The sequence below is a fragment of the Hipposideros armiger genome, unplaced genomic scaffold (assembly GCF_001890085.2).
Source record: "Hipposideros armiger isolate ML-2016 unplaced genomic scaffold, ASM189008v1 scaffold_57, whole genome shotgun sequence".
NCBI lineage: Eukaryota > Metazoa > Chordata > Mammalia > Chiroptera > Hipposideridae > Hipposideros > Hipposideros armiger.
Genome location: NW_017731407.1, coordinates 3773195 through 3794818, shown reverse-complemented (window position 1 = coordinate 3794818; position 21624 = coordinate 3773195). Strand labels below are relative to the sequence as shown.

The 21624-nt window shown below is 36.3% G+C and overlaps 1 long non-coding RNA gene across 2 annotated transcripts in view; it reads right to left on the bottom strand.

Moving 5' to 3' along the window:
* The window catches only part of LOC109381979 (uncharacterized), a 59459-nt gene extending 44866 nt beyond the window's left edge, over nucleotides 1-14593 (bottom strand). For both annotated transcript variants that reach the window (XR_002123847.1, XR_002123848.1), the window contains exon 1: nucleotides 14438-14593. This is a non-coding gene — a long non-coding RNA (uncharacterized LOC109381979). The remainder of the gene's footprint in view (nucleotides 1-14437) is intronic.
* Nucleotides 14594-21624: the final 7031 nt, after the last annotated feature.

Here is a 21624-nt window from a genome sequence, read left to right as displayed (position 1 = left end):
CAATACTAGGCGAAGTGTGAACTGTGCAAGGCTATCCACACAGTCTTTTTATATAAATAGACAATTGTCACTCAGTTAAGATGTGTAACCTCGACCAAGTAGAAAAGAAATCAGAGTGAGAAAGAAACTAACACTCTGGGATGTCAGGCAATTGACACTCAAGAGCGGCACAGGATGTTGAAAATATTGATTTATTTAAGAAATTGCTTAAAATAAAAGAAAATATAATTAGATAATATTTTCTATATGTCTCCAATCAGGTTTTTAAAAAATTAACTTCATGTATTATTTTGCTTCCATGTTTGGTTCTACTGATTTATAAATAAGGGATGTAACTTTATTAATATTCTATGTCAACTTTTCTCTTTTTATCTAATTCAAGTAAATACAAAGGTGGCTAAGTAAATGCCTTCTCATGTAGTACCTGGGGGTTGTGACATTAGCTACACTTTCAAAGTCTTTGAGAAAAATGGCCTCAATATGCAAATCTGAGGCCATTTCTGTGGTAGCATCATGGCAGGCACCACTAGAATCTGGAAACCTGAATCAGCTAATCTATGACCATCTTATTATTTTGTAACTCCCACTCACCAATTTGGAGAAGTTCTTACACTTGTTCATACATGCCTCATTCTTTGACTCAAGTGACATGAATAGTAACACAGCAGACAAGAAAAATATTTGTAATGGCTATGTCTGCTAAGTAGTGATACAGCTTATTTTGAAGAGAAAAAGAAAAGCACTATTTTAAGATCCGTTTGCTCCAGAACATTGCGTTTTTCCTTTATTTGGCAATCCTGCTCTACTTTAAATGCTTCACAGTGTTTTTGTTTATGTTATTTCCAAGCCACATTCTCTGGTATGTTGTAGATAAACATAATTATAAGTCATGTAGATTTGCTTTATCCACCTCATCTGATTTATTAGTAATTATTTGCCTGTCTTGCTAAGAAACATGGAAAGGGCTTATTTTTCAGAGTTTGCAATTGGTATTTAAATTGATCTTCTGACAATAAACTCAACCTCTGAGAAATTTCTCTTAGGGCAAATAAATACAAGGAAGTTAAAATATGGATGTGGCTGCTTGTTTCATAGATAAAGCTGTCTAAATAGTAAGGCTTTTCATATGCTCACTGAGTTGGATAGTATGGCATGTCCACAGACCATATGAGGGGATATATATATACCCCCCAATATAAAAAATATATATATATATATACTAATTTACTAATGCCCACATATAATAATATACACCAATGGAAACCTAGCAATGTTGGAAATGGAACTAGGTACCACTGTAGACATAAGATATAGACAGTAAAGAATGCAACAGGAAGAAATAAGGTAGAGGACTAAGACACGGGTATAATGGCGACAGAAAAAAAAAAAGAAAAGGAGGAATAAGGGTAGGAAAAAGTATTAAAAAGGCAGTGAGAAGTGTAATGTCTGTTATCATTGAATCTTGGTAATGTGACTTATTCCCTAATACTTAATATTGAACTGTAGTCTTTCATCATAAAAGCAGCTTATATTAATAATTTATGTGGCATATTTGAAAAAAATGGTACTTTTGACAGTCTTTTTTCTGTTATCACCCCCCACACACTGAAATTAAAGAAATAGATACATGTAAGATTAAAATACTTCTGAGTGTCATTCAAGAACTTTTTATAAGTGTGCCTTCTGATTCAACAAAAGAGCATCTCATGTTGAGCAACTACTAGCTTTCCTTTAAGGTAGTAATAAATAAAATATTTATAAATTGAGTTATATATTTAATATATAAGTGAAATGCTTCCTTTAAAAACACTTTCTTAAAAACTCCTTTTATAAGGTGAATAATTAATCTCTGGTTTATTTTTTATATATATTTATATAGTTTATTTTATATTTTTTCTATATTTTGTTGCATTTATTAAGAGTATGGTAAATCTGGGGTTTTGCTGAAAGACTACATTTCTCATTTGTTTCATTTATGAATACATTCCCAAACTTGTTGGTTTTAAAATTAGTTTATGCCAAAGTAGGCTTAAGTAATGTGTTCAATTTTCCTGCATATCTATCAATATGTTTAGTCCCCATTCTGTGTCTTTACACCAATGAATAGAGTTTAGGGTAATATGAAAGCAAACCTTTAATTAAACATAAAAATATTCTAAAGAACTACTCAAAATAGTACTGACAGACGTTCAATAGAATGCTCTGTTTTCCAAATAATTAAAAAGCAATTGATTTGAAAGAAAAAGAAGTATAGTACTTCTTATCCCTTTTGTGCTGTAACTGGTAGCATTTTAATTGCCCAAGGCTGTGTTCATATTCTCTCATGGTTCATGTTTGTATAGATGTTCACTCCATAATTGAAAACTGGGAATACATATTCCCTTTCTGCCTTGAAGATCCATTATGTCACGAGCCTCTTCAGATTATTTCTTGTTAAAATGTTAGATGAATAAAATGTAAAAGCTTTGAATTGTGTTGCTTATCAAAACAAAAAGTATAACAGCATCTCAGCTGAGATTGCTGTATATTCCTGAGAATCTAAAGAAAATATTCTTTTGATTTTTATGGATTCTACCTTTTGGTCAGATGCAGAAATTGCTTGGACATATGAGAAATTGTGAGGATTGAAATTTGGGGAAGAGCATCTGCTCCCAAACCCCAGAATTAATTATTTAAAAGAATAAAATGGACTATCTGCAGTTTCCAAGGGAGTAAAGAAGTGGAAGAAAACGTATCTGCCTATTTTTCTTCACTCCAAAGACATCCAATATCATTATACTAGCCCACTGTCCCCAGAGCTGTCACTATGCCTAGATCTGCCCTTTTGATCAGTTCATCACCATTAGGAATTTAGTTATGTTTTACCCTACATGGATCTTAACAATTTATTTGGTATTTTTAGCAAGGAAACCTAGGTCATCTCATTCCTAGGGAACCCTCTTCTCTCTAGGAAATTTGTCCTTTCCTTCCTTGGTATGAAGCTGGAAAAGGGAAGTGTAGGGAACATTGAGGTAGGAAGGGCATAGTGGCCAAGTTAATTATCAGTTTATAGCCAGATCACTTTATATGTATTTTTATTCTGTATTCAATTAGGTCCTTCCTTATTATTAAAATATAGGATTTGCAAGTATAGTTATAGAAGAGTAGAAATCATTTGGGGCAGAGAATCTTTAAGATTTTTTTCATATAACACCATCTAAATAGATGCGTCTAGCCTTCCAACTCTACAGAGTCAATAACACACATCCAGATTAGAGAAAGGAGGAGAACAGGGTTGCCATTGATTGCTATTGCTGAGAGAATATATCATAAGATTGATTTTCCTGTCACTGATTTTCCACAAAGGCTATACATTGAGATTTTTTTTCTCCTTCCATTACCATATATTTGACCTCATTTACCCTCTTCTACCAACCCCCACCCCTTACCCTCTGGTAACCACTAAACTGTTATCTGCGTCTATAAGTTTTTGTTTGTTTATTTGTCTTGTTTGTTTGTTGCTTCCAGTTTTATGTCCTACATATGAGTGAAATCATATGCTTCTGGATGTTTTCTATCTGACTTATCTCGTTTAGCATGATAATCTCAAGATCCAGCCATGTTTTTGCAAATGGCACTATTTCCTCTTTTCTTATGGCAGAGTAGTATTCCACTGTATATATATATATATACCATATCTTCTTTATCCAATCAGCTATAGAAGGACATTTAGATTGTTTCCATGTCTTGGCCACTGTGAATAATGCTGCAATGAACATCAGGGTACATGTATCTTTATGGATAAATGTTTTCACATTTTTTGGGTAGATACCCAGAAGAAGGATTGTTGGGTCATGTGGTAATTCTATTCTTAGTTTTTTGAGGAACTGTCATACTGTTTTCCATAGCAGCTGTACCAGTTTACATTCCCACTAGCAGTGTATGAGGGTTACTTTTTCTCCACAGCCTCTCCAACACTTGTTATTACTTGTTTTGTTGATAGTAGCCATTCTAACAAGTATAAGGAGATAGATATCTCATTGCAGTTTTGATTTGCATTTTCCTGATAGCTACTGAAGTAGAGCATTTTTTCATATATCTTTTGGCCATTTGTATGTCTTTGTGGGAGAAGTGCCTGTTCAGGTTCCTCTGCCCATTTTTAATTGCATTATGTGTTTTGTTGATGTTGAGTTGTATGAATTCTTTATATATTTTGGATATTGAACCCTTATTAGAGGTGTTGTTTGCGAATATCTTCTCCCATTTGGTTGGTTGCCTGTTTGTTTTGTTGATGGTTTCTTTTGTGGAACAGAAGCGTTTTAGTTTGATCTAGTCCCATTCATTTATTTTTCCTTTTACTTCCCTTGCTTTCAAGGTCAAATTCATAAAATCCTCCCTAAACCCAAGGTCCATAAGTTTATGTACATTGAGAATTTGATGTCAATTTCATATCTGTAAGCTTGTGAAGTTGGCATTAACTGCCACTTTTTATATATAGGCAGGCAAGCTGGCTTCTTTAGGTTTGCAATGTGTAAATACAAGTGAATTCTCTTGTCATTGGTCAAAATAATTCTTTCTTTCCTTTAGAAAACAGTCATTGACAAACTTGAATAAGACATGGTCCCTGACTTTGAATACTTAACAGTTTCATTGGGAAGACAAACCTGTAAATCAAATCAGACAGGTAATCTATCTTGAGTTTGGATCAGATAAGTGGAGGAAAAACAAATACACTGTGGTATGACCATTGTGGTACTTGGGCTCTCTTGGATCATTCCGAGAACAATATCATTAGCCTGTTGATGACTATGTCTACGCCACACTGAATATATAGGCCTCTTCATATTTTCCGAACTAGCTCATGGCCAAGAAGGGAAGAATACTGTTAATTTACCTTTCTTCTGTGTAATGATAACTCAGACAATGTCTCCAGGTGCCATTTCATATTTACTCATAATTGCCAAACACACTGTAATGCTGACCCCAATCTCAGACCTCTTACTTTTTAAAAATTTATTAAGACTTTTGTTAGAGCAGTTTTAGGTTCACACAAAATTGAGGGAAAGGTACAGAGCTTTCCTATATACCTCCTGCTCCACACATGCATAGCCTCCACCGTTATCAACATCCCCCATCAGGTGGTGCATTTGTTATGATTAATGAACCTGGAATGGCACATTTTAATCACTCAAAGTCCAAAGTTTATGTTAGAGTTCACTCTTGGTGTTGTTCATTCTATGGGTTTGGGCAAATGTATAATGACACGTGTCTACTATTATAGTATCATACAGAGTAGTTTCATTGCCCTGAAATCCTCTGTGCTCTGCCTATTCATCCCTCACCACCCATCACACCCCTGCAACCACTGATATTTTTCCTGTCTCCATAGTTTTGCCTTTTCCAGAAGCCATATATTTGGAATCATACAATATGTAGCCTTTTCAGATTAGTTTCTTTCACTTCATACTACATATTTAAGGTTCCTCCAAATCTTTTCATGACTTCATAGCTTACTTCTTTTTAGCACTGAATAATATTTCATTGTCTGGATGTACCACAGTTTATTTATCCATTCACCTACTGAAGGACATTTTGGTTACTTCCAAGTTTTGGCAATTATGAATACAGCTGCTATAAACATTTATGTGCAGGTTTTTATGTGGACCTAAGCTTTCAGCTTCCTTGGGTAAATACCAAGGAGTACGATTGCTGGATGATGTAACAAAAATATGTTAAGTTTTCTAAAACACCACCAAACTGTTTTCTATAGTGTCTGTAACATTTTGTATTCTCACCAGCAATAAATGAGCATTCCTGCTGCTCCTCATTCTGCTCAGTATTTGCTGGTGTCAGTGTTCCAGGTTTTGGCCAGTCTAACAGGGGTATAGTGGTATCTTGTTATTTTTATTTGCATTTCCCTGATGACATAGATGTAGAGCATCTTTTCACATGCTTATTTGCCACCTGTATATCTTCTTCGGTGAGGTGTCTATTAAGATCTTTGGCCTATTTCTCAATATACTTAGTTGTTTGTCTTCTGAATGTTGAGTTTTAAGTTCTTGCTATATTTTAGATAACAGTGATGGTGAGGAATTTAAAATCGTATCTCACTGTATGATTTGTATCTCCTTGCCACTCTTCTCTCGTCTCTGACCTCATCTCCTCTACTTAACCCATCACTCACGCTGTTCCTGTCACTTTCAGTTCCTTGAGCAACTCATGCTACTAACTCAGGGCCTTCGCACTTGCTATTCACTCTGCCTGGAATGCTCTTCTAGCAGGTACCTGGATGGCTGGCTACCTCACTATTTTCAGGTCTTTTCTCAATTGTCACTTCTAAATGAGGACTTTTCTGGCCACCTTATCAAATTATACATCTCCATCCTACATTTCCCAATCTTCCATGTTTGATTTAATTTTTCTGCATAGCACTTGATTGCAGCTTAAAAAACTATACATTTTATTATTTATTTTTTTGTTATCTGTACCTTCCACAAAAATGTAAGATCCATGAAAGCAGGTGTTTTTTATTATTATTATAGAAAGATACACAGCAGTAGAAATAATATTATAGTTGAACCTCTATTATCACTCAGCCTCAACAATTTGTAATATATAGCCAATCTTGTGTTTTCAATTTTCCTATAATATTTTATTTTTTTAACTATTTTAAAGCAAATCTTCATAAAATTTCATGTTATTTTACCTATAAATTCTTCAATATGTATCTCTAACTGATGAGGTCTTGTTTTTATTATTTTAAAAATCATCAGACCATTATTACATCAAATTAATATAACAATAATTCCTTTGCATTATATATTCTGTTTGTATTCAGATTATTTTGATTAATTCAACAATGTATATTTACCTTTAATTTATTCTGTTGGTATCCTTGATTTGTTGGGGAAATGGACAGTTGTCCCCTAGCATGTCCCACATTCTGGATTTGGTAGATTACTTTTTTGAGGTATCTTCCCCTTAATATTTCTGTAAACTGATTTTGATATACAGAGGTCTAATTAGATTCAGGTACATTTTATAAGCAGGAATTCTGTGTTACTTTTTACTGTGCTACCTAAAGGGGCACAAAATGACTAGTTGTCATACCATTAGTGATGCTAAGATAAATCAGAGGGTGAAGGTGGTATCACCCTGATTCCTTTATTATGTAGTTCTATCAACATTCTACCTGGTGGTAGAGCATCCAGCAATGATGGTTGCCACATTAGTTATTTTATTCTGCCACCATTTTTTTTGAATTTCTTATCTGGAATTCATTTCTAAAAGAGATCTTACCCATATCAATTATCACTTGGGTAAATAAATGCCTGATGTTTTAAATTAGGTGTCAGAGTAATAAATTGGTGTCCTAACAAATTCCAGTGGGAATCAATATCTTGGGGTTAGATTGGGTTTTTTTGTTGTTTTGGGTGGGAATTTTTTATATTGTTGTTCTTTTTTTGGTCTCATCATGTACTAATAAATTTTTATATATGTGTTGTGTTTTAATCTAGTACCATCATAAATCTTTTTGATGTTCAAGTTGTTTTATCTTTGGCCAATGGGTCTCCTTCAAGTTATATTATATATCCTTTTAATGTGACCACATTAGTATTTGACAGCTTCCCTGCTTTCTGGCACAAGATATCCCAGGCTAATCTTGAACATATTCTGTTCCAGTTCTGGAATCAGCCATTTCTCCAAGGATCCCTTATTTCTTTCACTGGAAAATCGTATTTCAGGGCGCTCATTGCAATTGGTGTGTCAGGGTGTCATTGTTTCCCAGGTTTTCAAAGATCAAGCTGGGAAATTAACAGCATCTTTTATTTGGACAGATAGATGGATGGAATAATGATCATGTGCTCACCGATATTTCCAAGTTAAATATAAAATCACAAGGTGTTAGTCGAATTGGCTATACTTTATATATATAGTCTGTGTGACCAATAGAATATGAGTTCCCTCTGTTATGAGAACGTTCAAGTGTCAGCTTTATTTAGAAGTATAATTTTAATTTCTTACATTGTGCAGGCCAAGGCCTTGTCTCCTATTCTCACATGCCTTTTAAGATCCAGACCTCATGGTTACTGAGCGCAATTAAGTGTGTAAAGGCATGTTTGTTATAAATAATATGGCACCTGGCATTCTCCAGACCAAGAGAGACAACAACCAAGATGAATGTTATCTTTTATAATGAATGTGACAAGTATTAGCCAATGCAACAAAAGGAAAAAGAAATCACATGTATAAAATTTTTAAAGGAGAAAGCAAACCTATCACTATTTGCAGATGATATACAACTAGAAGCCACATGAGAATTTACTTGAAACTATAAAGTGTAGAGAATTCAGTAAGGTAGTGAGGTATCAGATTAATATACAGATACCAATAGTCTGCATTTATACAAACAATAACCTGATGGAAGATAAAATAAAAAATTCAATTGAGGGCCGGCCTAGTCGTGCGTTGGTTAAGAGCTGGTTTGGGATGCCAGCTCTGAGCAGCAGGGCCCTGGTTCGGATCCCACATGAGGGCCAGTGACACTGCCCTCTACAGCAAAGATGGTGAACAACAGCTCGACTTGGAGCTGGGCTGCCATGAGTCGCTGACGACGGCGTAGGCTGCAGCCCCTGGTGCAGTGGGTTGCCATAAGCTACCATGTGTGGCTGGCAGCCAGTGTGAGCTGCCAAGACCCACTGTGAGAGGCCATCCAGAGGCTGGCAACTGATTTGCCTCACCCGGGGAAGAGTACAATGATAATACCAGCATGGGCCAGTTAAGCAACGTCCTCCACAACTAGGCTGAAGAACAAAAGTACAGCAACTTGTCTGTTCCCCTTCCCCCGATTCCCAGCACTGTTCCCCTCCCCCAATTCCCCAATAAAAATCTTAAAAAAAAAATTCAATTGAAAGTAAGAACAAAAAGATAAAACAACTAGGAATAAATAGTTATTCCTAAAATAACTTGAAACATAACTTTTTAAAAAGTGCATAATTTATAGTACAACAATTTAAGCACTCCTAAAGGGACCCAAAAGTAGATCTGAATAAATGAAATGCCATTCTATAGATGGGAAAGCACATCATAAAGATATTAATTTTACCTAAGTTTATTTATAAATTCAACCAAATCTCAATAAAATTCCAAGAGGGTTTTTTAAAAGAAATGGTCAAACTAATACTAAAGTTCACATAGAAAAATTTAAAAGCAAGAATGGCCAGGAAAACTTTTATAAACGAGGGCAATAAGGAGCAACTTGCTGTACCATATATTAAATTATATGACAAATTCTTGACCATTAATGTAGTGTAGTAAGTGTACATATAGACACATCCATGGAACATAACAGAAAGTTCAGAAGTAGAGTCTTTTATACATAAGAGTTCAGTCACATCTCAAATCAGTGAAATTAAGATGGACTTTTTAATAAATGGGATTGGGAACAACTAAGTCACCAAGATGAGTTTAAATCAACATTTCAGTAAGGTAAATTCTCAAATGGTAAAGATTTAAATGTAAAAAAGCAAGATCACAAACCTACAAGAAGAAAACATAGGTAAATTTTTTTATAGTCTTTGAATAAGGAAGGCCTTTCTAACTATGACTCAAATGCCCGAAGTCATAAAAGATTGATAAAAATAATACTTCATAAAAATCATCTCCTGTGGGGCAACAGAAGAGCATAAGTCAGAGACAAACTGCAAAAGTAAGAAAAATATATGCAATTTAGAACACAGGAAAAAAAACTAATTGCCCTTAAATTAAAAGAGAAAAAAAAGTAAAGTTGAGGGACAGACAAAAAGCCCCAACAGAAAAATGGGCCAATGGGCAGGAACAGACAGTTCACAGCAAAAGAAGTAAAATTTTCAAAAGACATGAGAAATACACCACCTGAAACTAATAAAATAATAGTTTTAAAAAGATATTATAAAAATATTTAAAACCTCAGAAAGATATCTAGAGATTATTACCTGTAATCATCCTAAAATTAGTAAGAAAGGATGAGCAACTCCATAGAACAAAGAGGCAAAATTCTTGAACTGGAAATTCATAGTAGAATAAATATTAATTGCCAGTGAGTATATGGAAGAGTATTCGACTTTAGTACTAATCAGGAAAATGCAAATTAAAAAAAAATATAAAATCATTTTACACCCATCAACTTGACAAAAATTAAAAGTAATTGCTAAAAGTTGTAAACAGCCTAAATAGCTGTCAACAAGATAGATCAGGAAATCACGCTATACTCAAACAAAGGAATACTCTAAAACAGTGCAGTTAATTTTGAGTAAAAACATAAATTTTTATAACAGTAGAAGAAATTTAATAACATCTCAAATAATACTAAATATTGCTTTGAGATACATACATAGTAAACCGAAAGCTTTAAATGGGAATGAAAAACACAAATTCAGGACTCAGGAGGAAAATGGGGGTAATGGGATTACTAAATATAATTAGGGGTCCAACTATATTTATAATTTTTTATTTCTAAGTTCATTGGTAGGTACATAGGTTTTTATTTTCTCTGTACAGTTTTTGTATGTCCAAAATATTCCAAGGAAAATAAAATAACAGGAAAAGAGAACACAAGCTTTTTGAAATCAAGACAAAACTCAATTCCAATCTCGTCTCTGGAATTTACTGGCTTTGGGACCTTGACTAGGTTATTTAACTTCACTGAGCTTCAGGTTCCTCAACTGTGAAATGAGGATAATAATATACTCACTTCCTGAAACTGTATTTCAGTATTTAACAAAGCAACAAGCATGTAGTATGCACTTAATGTATTACATATTTTACTGAATTCTTTCAATGAGGCCAATATAAATTAAGAAATGTGTATATGTGCATTTCAACTGTGTGTGTGTATGTGTGTGTGTGTGTGTGTGTGTGTGCGCGCGCGCGTGCATGTGTGTGTGTGTGTGTGTGTGTGTATGTGTGTGTGTGTGTTTACAGGGAATATACATTGTAATTTCTTAGAGTACAGCATGGGTTCTTATGATTTCACCATTTTTGAAAAAAATATCACCTTTTTATTTTGCACTCCCTGTTTTAATTTTAAACATTCTAGAAGCGACAATTTCTAATCAATAGAACAGCTGCTAAGGGAAAAAATAGAAATGAAATGGCTTAATGATTGAAGGTTGGCACTTAAAAGAACAGTTAACAGCTGTGTATCCCAAAAATAAAATATCTGACAGATACATGAGAACAAAAACTAAAAAATGCTATCTAATATTGAGAATTCATAGCTTGAGAACTGATAACTATTGAAAAACAATGACATATTTTCAGTATGGACTTTAATTTTCTAAACAGGTTGTAGTTTCATGATAAGAAACAGTGAAAATAATAAATCCCCTTACCAAGTCTAAATTTTATGGCATTTCAGGCATAAATGAACAAGGAAATATACTTTAGATATCATTTTAAGCTTTTAAAACATGTTTGGAATACTGATCAATAAATGTAGGTCATTGTAAACTGCAATGTTCTCCTTTAGCTCTAACGACCTATCTCTGTTCTTATCCTCTCATCTCTGTCTTTTGGCCGGAAACATCACACTTTACATCACACACACACCCACACACACATGTCAGTCTTTTGTCTTTTGTGCCCTTAATGGTGTATCCCTTCTGTCTTCTCTGCGTGATGAGAGAACGTGTGGAATTAGAAAGCCTGGGTACCCTTCTGTAAAGTCACATTTGCTGAATGTGACACACTAGGCACATTTTTGCCTCTCTGAGTTTTAGTTTTCTTGCTGTAAAATAGGGATTAAAGTGAGCTAAAATCTAACACAAGCTTTTAAGAAAAAAATTTTAAAACATCATCCAAATTCAAGATATCATTAATCTCAGGAAATACTATGAACTGGGTGGTAAAAAAAAGACCAGCTTCTTGGTAATGTTTCTCCCAGGAAACAAAACAAACCCTCACTTTATTCGGCTTCCTGTTTCTGTACCTCCCAGCTACAGCAAAAGCAGATGTGTATGAAAATCACGCTATGCCTCCTTAGCTGATATGTACTTCCCAGTTCATGCAGATTCCATAAGCCTTCATATACTCATATAACAAATCCTAATTGAGTACCTTTTGTACCTTTACATATCAGACTCTGTACCAGGTGTTGTGGACACACCTGTGAAAAAAACAAAGATCCTTGCTCTCTTGGAGCTCAGCATTCTATATGGGGATAGAAGAAGGGGAGGTAGGTGGAGGAGGGAACAGGCAATAAATAATAATATTGAAAATAACTAACATTCACTGTATGTTAGAGGATGATCGTGCTATGGAAAAAAAAAGGAGTAGAGGAGGTAAAGGCAATGGGGAGGGCTGCTGGGAAGCGATTGTCAGCTGGGTGGAGGGAGGGGGCTGGTTGCATCACCTCATAGAGTAGGTCTCTCTGAGAAAGCGACGGTTGAGCAAAGACTTAAAGAATGAGAGAATTACTCAGGAGAATATCTGGAGAAGAATGTTCCATGAAAGAGAACACCCAGTGCCAAAGCCCAAGGTGGTTTCTTGGTATGTTTTTGTACAACAAAGAGGCCCTTCTGTCTGGGGAGGTGTGAGTCAGGAGACAGTAGCAAGAAAGGAAGTTGGAAAAGAGCATCTTACCTAAAAATGCCTTACCTGAACCTTGTGACTCTTACCGAAGCTTTCAAAGATATGCTTCTTTGGTCTGTACACTTTAAAAGCAAGGAGCCTTCAATGTTCGGTGTGACGCTTAGGATTGTTTCATTGAGTATTTCTTGTGTGTTACACCTTACTATGGGAGAACATACTTGGTATCCTGCCATTTACTGTTCTCCTTCAGCCCTCCTTTTATCACTATAATCAGCTTTGAACATGGGCCCCTCTCACACACCCCAAGTTTGCTTTAATAGCTGCTCCCAGGAGTTAAAAGTAGTTTGCTCTCCAGGTTTTATCCCTGCTCCCCATCACTCCCACTATTGTTATTCCACAGGGAAAGCCTTCTCTTTCCTTTTGCCATTCATCCAGTTGCCCAAACAAAACAACTGTCCGGCCAGCTGAGTGGCTCAGTTGGTTAGAGTGCGAGCTCTGAGCAACAGGGTTGCTGGTTTTATTCCAACATGGGCCAGTGAGCTGAGCCCGAGTTGAGCTGCCACTGAGTTGGTGAGAGCGCATGCTCTTAACAACAAGGTTGCCAGTTTGACTCCCACATGGGATGGTGGACTACGCACTACACCCCCACCCCCGCAGCTAGATTGAAAGCGGCAACTGGACTTAGAGCTGAGCTTGCACCCTCCACAACTAAGATTGAAAGATAGCAACTTCACTTGGAGCTGATGGGTCCTGGAAAAACACAATGTTACCTTCCCCAATTCCCCAACACTGTTCCCCTCCCCAGTTCCTCAATAAAACCTTTTTTAAAGAACCCTAAAAACTGTTAACAAGAGAGAAAACTTAATGGGCCTCCATTCCTATTTTATTGCAAGGAAGGGAAGACCATGATGAACCCAAGTCACAGATCATGTGATTTAAAAATCCAGCCCATCTTACCCATTGTGAAGTCAAGGAAATGAAGGCACAAAGGTGGTCACTGCCTTTCTTTCATCACAAGAAATCATGAGATGTGAGTATTCCGATACTGCTTATCCCAGGCAGGAAGGAAATCTTTCAATATTACCATCTACAACTGAAGAGGAATTATGCTCTCCTCCATAAAACTTACTTCCTCAGTACAGACTTTGCTTCACTGAATTAAATTTATGTTTATCAGATAAAGCTATTTAGTCTTTTGCCAGGTTTGCACTAGGAAGGGTTTAGAATTTATTTTGGAAAGTTTTAATGAAACAGAAGCTGGTTTCACCTAGGTTATTTTTTCAGCCCAGACTATTTGATCTTTAGGGCAGAATTTTTTGAACAGTTATAACTATTTTCTAACACCTTCTGTAATATATCATTCTGCCATTTTATAACATATTTGGGTTATAACGTTTTTATTCATTTTATCCAAATCCTGACTTCATACCACATTAAATTATTTTGTTTAGGATTCTATTTTCAAGTAGCTGAATGTCAAAATAACTTTTAAAAATGTTTTTAGAAGAATGAACAAAGAGAAAACACCCCTTCTCCAGTCTGGCAGGTTTCTATGCATGCAATCCTCTATAATAAAAGATCATGTCACTGTGGAATCTGGTATAAGGAGAGCGTTGGAGAGAGCTTACATTCTTTGCTAAGCAGGTGCCATTAATTGGTACAATTCAAAACAAGAGCCCTTACACTTTATCATTTCATGTAGTCTTACCTAGCCTCTACAAGCAATTTGCTTCATTCTGATTTATGCTCTCCCCTCTCTCACCGCCCACCCCCACCCATATGTACACACTTCCTTTACTAAAAAGGCTATATTCTTTAAGGGCAATTGATATAATTGTCATTACTTTCCAAACACATAAGCAGTGAACATTATTTCTGATGCCCTTACCTCAGAGAAGATCAAGCTTATTGTTTCTACTTTATTTGGAAAGCCCAAAACTTCAATTGTGTGGCTCATCCCTCAGGATCCCTTGAGAAGAATGAAATGATCAGCAACACACTATACAGTTTTCAAGATCAATATGGTTCTTCTCTAAGCAAAATGATCACATTAACAGATCAATGATAAAGGATAGAGGAAAATAAACAGTACGGTATCTTGAAAGCCACAGGGAGGGAAATCATGAAAAATATTAGCAGATTTGACTATGTAATGAATTTGTTTTTATAAAACTAAATATACTCCCATATACCAAAAAGTATCATAAGTATATATAGTATGTTTCTGGAAAGAAATACAAGAAATGTGCTTCAGTGGTTGTCTGTATAAAGGCTACTGAAAAAGCAATTTTAAAGAGAATAGTTTAGTACCCTGATGCTAGTATCACAAAACGGGCATGCTCATAAATTGCTAGTGAATGTCTACATTGAGCATCCTGTCAAGAAAGCAATTTAAATATTGATCAAGGACCTTAAAAATTATCATGCCTTTTATCCCAGTAATTCCAGTTTTAGGAATTTATTCTAAGGCAATAGAAAAAAATGTGAAGAGGGTTTATACAAAATATGTTAGTGAAGTATTTTTTTTATAAAAGTGAAAATGTAGGGAAACTTAAAAGCTTAGGTAGGATTAGGTAATTCTTTTTCTATTTCTCAATTGTTTTGTACACACATTTATCATAACAGTCATCACACTGAGTTCTCCTCATTTGCATGGATATCTCTTTAAGAGAGTGCTCAGAATGGGACAAAGAATTTTAATTTCTTTAATCCCAGAGCCTACTATACTAACTGGGGTCCACTGGGCTCTCAGTTAATACTTGTAAAACTAATGAAATTTTATCTATCAACCATGCAATCCATAATGATCACTGAGGTCATTATTTCTTCCCATCTCCCCCTCCCTACACATCCAGAAACATGAGAATAATGTAATCCATTTTGCTGTTTAGTTAAATTAGATTGTTTACAACAAAGTAAAGTTAGGTATGTCCTTTTGCACATATTAATAGAGCTATTGGTACAGTCATAAGCTGAATCATATCTCAGTATATTACTCTGGTTAGTATTAATGTAAAGATAATCCGTAAGATAACAGTAAATATTTCAAGTCAGATTTAAGATTTTATACAAAATTATCAATGGTTGGAAAACAAACAGATTCTATGTCAGATGGATCCCAGGAGATATGTGATACTGACACAGTGTGGAATGAAAATTACAGAGTTTCGAAAATCAATGTCATATATGTACTTCAGGCCATTTTCTGTTATCTTAAAAATAATTTTAACTAAGATGTTTTAAAAGGCAATTTTATTGAGTTTAAGCCTCCTAGCTCAGCTTAATTACATACCAGGACAATGAGAAAAATTGCAGGCGAGTTTATGGAACACTGTTGGAAAACTATTTTAGACTGTTATTTGAAGTTGTCTATACACAGAAGTATAATAGCTGCACTTCACTTCAACCCAGTTCCAGTCTTTGTAATTTACTCTAAGATCTGCCAGTGCTAGGCAAATTATATGAGATGGGAACGATGCAATCATTATTTACCTGAATTGTCATGTATTCCTCTCTTCCTCCAGGAGTAGAGTTAAATAAATCAATAAATGGAAGGGTTCATGTGTGGAGGATTGAAGTGAGCACACACACAACTTTTATTCAGGATTTGTGGATGGGAGGAGGTAGAACATCATTTTGATATTAAAGAATTGGAATACTAGTGGAGTTTTTTTTTTAAGCATGAAGAATTAAATTTACTTAATTCCAATGAAATCTCTTATTGAGATTATCCAGCATATAACTCTGGATAACATTAAAAATCATACATGCAAAAAGAAACAGTTAAATGATGGGCAAGAGAGAGAAAACTCACCTTAAACAATTCAATTCCTCTAGGAAGGAGAGGAAGAAAGGACAAAGGGTCGGAGGAAAGGAAGGAGGGAAGAAAGAAGAAAGGAAGGAAGGGAGGAAGGAAGGAAGGAGAGAGGGAGGGGAACAGGGAGGAAGGGAAGGAAGGAAGGAAAGGGAGGGGATAGATCTTGTATAACACCTAAGACACCCTCCTGCAGGGTGTTGACTACCTCCTGCCCAGGTGGGTAGCAGGCAAGCTCTTGACAACCTTGAAGACAGAAACAATATGGCACACCAGGAGTGTGTACTTTAAAATCAAAAGTCTTGGAATTTTGAAAGTCAGTTTTACCATTGCCAGCTGAGAAAACCTGATCAAAATAATTTCTTTAATTCCCCACTTCCACATATGAAAATGAACTTTGTCCATACCATACTGCCTTATAGGTTAAAATAATATATTTTGTGTTTAATAAACATTTTTCTAAGTGCTTCTCAGTAAATTAAACCTTTCTTTTTTCTCAGAGCTACAGAAAATATAGTACACACTCATCAAAACTATCTTCAGTTGTGAACTTTATTTTCTGAACTCTTCAAAGATTGTGTTGGCACTTTTTAGATGAATGGAATGTTTGTAACTCCAGCAAAAAAAGCTGAGTCCTAATTAAGGACTCATATGAGTCCAAGACTCAATGTAGAAAGACTGCAGCTGAGTTTTATACCTGAGGAGGCTGTTTGGATAGATTTTCTTACATTCAGGCATTCAGATAAAGTTTGTTAGATAATTATAGGTTTGAGTATTTCAACGAAGGTGGATAATTTAATATGAGAGGAAAAGGGATCACACTCATAACCATGTTTCGCAGGTTATATTGAGAACAATTAAAGCATTGTGTCAGAGTAACAGTGAAGACAACATTGAACAGTAAAATAGATGGAACCCTACCCCACTGGCCATTCTTTCATTAGTTCATTCATTCAACAGCTGTTTATTATCATATATGAACCAAGCAATCTGCTAGGCACTGGAGGTGTGATGGTGAGTAGAAGTAGACGTGGTCTTTCACGAAGTTTACAATCTGTGAAAGGAAATTGAACAAATAACAAAGAAATCTTACCTAGATTGGGGAAAGGGGAAGGGTTGCAGTCAAGAGAAGTATCCCTTAAGAAGGGATACTTGAGCTGAGTTATAATGAATCAGCTGGAGTTAACCAGGTAAGGGAACGGAGAGGCTCGAGGAGAGCATTATGGGTAGAGGGAAGACTATTTGCAGTGATCCTGTTGCAGGAGGGAACTTAGCCCATCTAGAAGCAAAAGAAAATCTAAATGGCTTGGATAGGAGTGAGGAAAACAATAGTTGAAGGGTAAAAAGGAATCTGGTAATAGTCAGGCTTGATTTTCATCTTAAATGCAAAGAGAAATTATTGAAGGGTTTTAAGCTGGAGGAGTGGCGTGGAGAAAAGTGAATAATATGATTAGATTTGCCTTTTGAAAAATTCACTCTTCCTAAGGTGTGGAGAACCCATGGTTGGGAGGGAAAGAGAAAGCTAGATGAACTAGGAGGCTATTCATGAATTGTGAATTATGCAGTAAACAGTGCAAATGTAAATCCATTGTAAAGATTTTTAGCTGCTCTTCCCTCTCTGGGAGGGTAGAAAAAATACTTTATTTCCCAGAAAAATTCACACCTCTCTAGTGGAGATGGAAGGAAGTGGATTAATTGAATATTTGGAAGATAAAATTAACAAGACATAGTAATGGATTGTATATGGTTATAAGACATAAGAGGCAGTCAAGGTTTTGTACACTGGACAGATGAGAATGTCATTCATTTGGAGAACACTAGAAATTTATTACAAATGAAATGGGTAACCTCTATTGAGCACTTTTTATGCAACAGTCATTGTTCTAAATGCTTTACATATTTCATAAATTTTTTTCTTTACAACGCTGTGATGTAGATACTACTACTGTTTTCTCTACCTTATAGATGAGGAATTGAGCCAAAAAAACCCATATTCAGTGACATATCCATTTACACATAGATACAAGTAGTAGATTGTCCAGAGCCATGCTTTGAACCACTTTACTTTCTGTCTCCCTGTTCAGAAAAGTCCCGTACTGCCCCTCCCCAAGATTTCTTTTCCTTGGGTTGCTCAAGGAACCCTTTTTTCCTTCCTATCTCATGGCTTTCATCCTCTTCCCATGGTCATTTCCAATGTTCACAACAATAGCTCCCTAGTAGTTCAGTTTCTATCAATTCTCCAAGCTAAAAAATATTTCTGTCTCTGTGTTGACATCACCTCTCTGGGCCATACATTAACACTGCAATTTGGGGTTGAGAATGGCAGAGAAAAATTCCAATTTGTATTCCTAATGATCAAATATAGGCTCACAGGAAAAAAAAATGGATTGTCTTACTCTGCTCAGACTGCCATAAAAATATACAAGAGACTAGGTGGTTTAACCAGCAGAAATTTATTTTCTCACAGTTCTGGAGGCTGGAAGCTCGAGATCAGGGCACCAGTATGGCCGCTCTTCCTGACTTGGAGATGGCTGCCTTCCTGTTGTATCCTCATGTGGCCTTCCCTTGGGGTGTGCGTGTGTGGGGTGTGGGTGGGGGAGTAGAGGGGACAGAAAGAGATCTTCCTCTTATAAGGCTACCAATTCTATTGCACTAGGATCCCAGCCTTAGTAACTTGTTTAACCTTAAATACTCCCTAAGAACCCTGTCTCCAAATACAGTCACATTGGTGGTTAGGGCTTCAACATATGGATTTTGAGGAGACACAGTTCAGTACTTAGTATAGGCCCAGGGGTCTTTTTTTAAGAAAAATACTACAGAATTAGTAGAGAGCTTGTCAAAGGACCCTGAAACTGTACTTTTTCCAGCTTTATAGTAATTTTGCCTCTTTAGGAAGTCCATTAGACTTTCCTTCAGATCTAACTTGAGTGTGTTGGGAGAAGGATACAGGGAACACAGTGACAAGAAGAGAGACTTGGGAAGCAAATCTTAGTTTAGTGAGCATATCTGAATAAAGCAGGCGGGCACCCATGCAGGAAGTGCTGACAACAGCTGCTTCAGAAACCCCAACCCCTCCATGGCAGTGATGGTCACCAATGTCCATGTCAAACAATGGAGCCTAAGAGGACTTGCTCAGGATCACTGGTGCAATACCTCCTAGGGACTCCAGAAATAAGGTTTGAAATGAGTTGGAGGGCCAAATATAGCAGGTTGGTTCTATCTGCCAGAGAACTCACCAAAACTGTGCTTTCCCCATACAGTAGTGTAGGCTGGGGTAGCCTGTGGACACACATTACATCACCTGTGACCTCACCCAGGTTAGTATGACTTTAATTGTAATAGTCAAATTTAGACTAAAATATTCTACTTCCACCTATGTTAAAAGAGTCAGCCCCAAGCATAGTATCCATGTATTCTCATTTTTTAATAGTACGACTAAGTACATTCCCTTCATCAAGATGACCAACTAACTGTCTTTTTGCCCAGGACTGAGGGGTTTAAGGGGATGCAGTCCTTTCATTGCTAAAATGAAGACACTGGAGACACTGGGTAAACCAAGACATTTGGTCACCCTAAGTCTAGCTCTTACTCTAAGAAGGTAGGAGATTCCTGCTGGGTGGGACCCGAGGAAATATTGTCCCCAGGACCCCAAAACAGGGAGCCTGGCCCCAGAAGGTGATTTTTAGTTCTGATTTCACTCAGAGTCAGAGCTTTCTCCTTCCTTAGATCCCTGATATAAAGAAAGGCCACTACTTGAAACAGTTTAGAACTCAGAGCCCTTGTCTTAATTACAACAAAACAAGTGGCTAGCCCATGGCTGTAATTTGCTGACTTGATTTGTTAAGAAATTCCATTAAAATATTTATCTTGATTACTGAGTTTGGGTGCCCCTTAAATTTCATTCCCAAGGTAGATGCCTCCTGTTCTTCACCCTAGTCTGAACCTGCCAATAGGCAGCAGGCTTAGCACTCAGTTTCCAAGTAGTTCCTGGTGGCCAGTCAGTAGCACCCAACAGTCCAGTCCTCAGTATCTCCCATCAAGGACATCAAACCTTCAGTTAAACTATTGATAAATGAGGTCCCACCAGCCTACCAAGTGTATCCTGTGATACTCAAGTATGTGGTAGGTTAACAATGTTGGGCTTATGTTCTGGGATGATTTCTACGTTTATGTTAAAATCAAATTATGGTTATTTGATTCTTGGAAAATAAATGTACACCAAGTGCTTTTAATTCCAGCAATCGCTTATAATCTGATGCAGAAAGCCGCATGATGTTAGAAAGAGCACAGTTCCTGAAATCCAATGAAATCTTTGACATTAACCACTTTAGTGTCTTGGGCAAGTTAATTAACTTTAATGACTCTCAGATCTGTCAACTGTAAAATAAAAATAACACCTACCTCATAGAGTTGTTTGTGAGGACTCTATAAAGTAACTCATATTAAAATGTAAATCTGCTACCTGGCACCAAGTGAGCAAGCTGTGAGTGTAATTCTCTTTCTACCTTCACATTTCCTGCCTGGCCTCCTCACCACTTCTCACCCAAACTATTTTTGTGACTATAATGTTTATGGATCTAGAATTTTGTGTTAAGAAGTACATTGGAGGATTTACAGTAAGGATGGCAGAGTAGGTAAATGTTGTGTTGCCTCCTCTTATGACCACATCAAAAAAAATTTTTAAAAATTAGGAAAGTTTAAGGGGCCTCTGGAGCAATATCAAGCTTAACAGCATTTGCATTATAGGAGTACCAGAAGGATAAGAGAGAGAGCAAGGAATTGAAAACCTATTTGAATAAATAATGACTGAAAACTTTCCTAACCTGTCAAAGGAAATAGATATACAAGCCCAGGAAGTGCAGAGAATCCCAAACAAGATGAACCCAAAGAGGCCCACACCAAAACACATCATAATTAAAATGTCAAAAGTTGAAGACAAAGAGTGATTCTTAAAAGCAGCAAGAAAAAAGCACCAGTTACCTATAAGGGAGCTCCTATAAGACTATCAGCTGATATCTCCACAGGAACTTTGCAGGCCAGAAGGGATTGGCAGGCAATATTCAAAGTGATGACAAGCAAGGACCAAGTGCCATATGATTTCACTTGTACATGGAACCTAAAGAACAAAATAAATAAAATAGAAACAAACTCAAAGACACAGAGAACATTTTGATGGTTGCCAGCTGGGAGGGAGGTTGGGGAGGTGGGTAAAAGGGGGGAAGGGATTAAGAAGTACAAATTGGTAGTTACAAGTAGTCATG